This window comes from Schistocerca piceifrons, chromosome X (assembly GCF_021461385.2).
Source record: "Schistocerca piceifrons isolate TAMUIC-IGC-003096 chromosome X, iqSchPice1.1, whole genome shotgun sequence".
Taxonomy (NCBI): domain Eukaryota; kingdom Metazoa; phylum Arthropoda; class Insecta; order Orthoptera; family Acrididae; genus Schistocerca; species Schistocerca piceifrons.
The window spans coordinates 867,977,299-867,979,951 of NC_060149.1; the positions used below are offsets into that span (position 1 = coordinate 867,977,299).

At 41.0% G+C, this 2,653-nt stretch overlaps 1 non-coding gene across 1 annotated transcript; it reads left to right on the forward strand.

Annotated features, from left to right (window-relative positions):
• Positions 1-2,326: 2,326 nt before the first annotated feature.
• Trnas-cga lies at positions 2,327-2,400 on the forward strand. Its single transcript has one exon. It is a non-coding gene; the product is annotated as a tRNA-Ser (tRNA).
• Positions 2,401-2,653: the final 253 nt, after the last annotated feature.

Sequence of the window (2,653 nt, forward strand, 5' to 3'; positions counted from 1 at the left end):
TCAACGTTGAAATACGCAATTTTAGGTCCTATAGAACTAACGGTATTCAGTTTAGTTAGTCATGAAACGCTTAAGTACCAACTTATATTCAAATTGGAGCTTAGGAAAAAAAATAGGTTTTAACCTAAAGATCCGTGATCTATTTTTTACATATGAATAATAAAACACCTATAAAGAGTATTTTGTATTAACAGGGATAGCGATATAAGGAAATGAAGAAAGACCGAAGTGTTAGGCAAATACGAAGAATGAGCGCATATCAACTAGCCACCTTGCTGCACGCTGGGCAGAAAATATTTTTTTCCACCTGTCGTATAGTGTGAAAAAACTTGGAGCCACTGTCTTATATGATGAAATAGACAATTTTTAGGATATTAAAGCCGAAAGGCAAAAATAGGCACTAACGTCGAAATAGGGTTTTTTAGGTCCTATAGAATAAACGCTATTAAGTGTAAATAGTCATGAAATGCATAAGTACAAATTTTCATGCAGATATGAACTTGGGAACAAAATGGGTTTCTACCTAAAATCTGCGGTCTACTAATGACTAAAAAAAAAAAGATTAGGGACCTGTTAATCAAAGAAAGACAATAGGTTTTCCCCTGAATGTACATTTGTCCCTGATGTAGGTAGCCTGCACTAACAAATTGTCCTGATGCCGCCTTTGCCCTACTACATGTAGGAACCAGTTCCAATTCGGCGATATCTGAATCTGACAGTATTGTGGAGACCAATGACCTGGATTAAGACAAATTCGTTTCTTCTGCTTTAATATTGCACTTCTGCATAATGTTGATATTGTCTTTGTTGGAGTCAGTGTTAAGAATCTCCACATAGTTTGCAGGTAAATAAATTAAAACTGCATGCAGACAGAGCATAACTTATAAGTTTCTCTCGGTACTGAGAGTTATGCTGTCGTACTTGCACATCAATGAGTTTTCGGGTATTCTTATTACCCCAGCAGACACTCTGCGGAGCATTGTTAAACACCACACAGCAGCTGTACTGTAAGTTATTAGTTAGCTGACACCACATGGATGTGACTGGCACAGTGTGTAGTGGGGCACATTGTAAATACTGTTTACTAGAGTTTAAAACACTTCAGCAGTTTTGCACAATGTCAATCACACGTTAAATTGCGTACTTGTATATTGTACGCTCCATTCTGCTAATACCTTGTTGTTTAGCCAAGTAGAACGTAAAAGTTTCTCATAGTAGCATGTCTGGACAATTTATAAAATCTATATGGTGATTACCGATAATTTTGTTCACACGTGTGCTTGTGATCTGACATATAAATTTGTTGCAAAAGTTTGCTCTACAGCTAGATGTCATCTACATTAAACAGTCTTTCCAACTGCCTTATCGTTATCCACAATCACATTGCTGCTTTTCTGGCGGCCTCCTTCTATGTAGAAGTCGTGGTTTGATATTAGGTAGTCGTACATCTCCATTTTATAGAAAATCCCGTCGAAATCTTGTGTTATGCACAAACCCAGAAGGTCATAGTTGTCTGCACGTAGCTGCTGCAATATTCCCAACAGCTCTTCCATTAGAACATCCATTTTGAGGTCAGCCAATTCCGCTTTATGTGGTATAGCCACAGGATTTTTATACTTCTTCTAAATGGTTTCCTGTGTTTTCCTGGTGATTTTAGCCAATGTTCCTGTTGCTATCAAACTGTCGCTTCCGTGTAGGAGAACTGGTAGCTTCGCCTTGACCCCATATCTTTCAGTGACATACCTGGAGAATTTTCTACACAGATAATATTTAAATCAGCCAGACATTGCCTTCATTAACTTTACGGAACATCAGTTCTCTGACTGCTCCTGACAGTCCACTTGATCACAGATTCTAACTACTATAAAGTTATCACAAAACGGTTCTGCAATACGCATAATCACATTTAAGTACTTCTTGCTCAGGGGCGTACCATTTTCGCTGAAATTTATGTTGCCAATTTAGATATAGGACCGCCGGCCGCTGTGACCGAGCGGTTCTAGGCACTTCAGTCCGGAACCGCGCTGCTGCTACGGTCGCAGGTTCGAATCCTGCCTCGGGCATGGATGTATGTGATGTCCTACGGTTAGTTAGGTTTAACTAGTTTTAAGTCTAGGGGACTTATGACCTCAGATGTTAAGTCCCATAGTGCTTAGAGGCATTTGAACCATTTTGAGACATAGGACTGACTAGTTTCTCTAGCAGTAACTATAAACCAAAGTGTTCGTCGGTTGGCCTCTTTTTTCTCCCCAACAGCTAAGGCAGGTTTGGAAGGTAGGAGACGAGGTACTGTCGGAATTAAAGCTGTGAGGACGGGGCGGAGTCGTGCTTGGGTAGCTCAGTTGGTAGAGCACTTGCCCTCGAAAGGCAAAGGTCCGAGTTCGACTCTCGGTCCGGCACACAGTTTTAATCTGCCAGGAAGTTTCATATCAGCGCACACTCCACTGTAGAGTGAAGATTTCATTCTAGCGTGTTAAGCACTTTTCAGGAATCCATGTTGACTCTTTCCACTACCGCAGAAGACATCATGATCTAAAGATTTAATGCTCTAAATATCGCCGGCCGGTGTGGCTATGCGGTTCTAGGCGCTTCAGTCTGGAACTGCGCGACTGCTACGGTCGCAGGTTCGAATCCTGCCTCGGGCATGGATGAG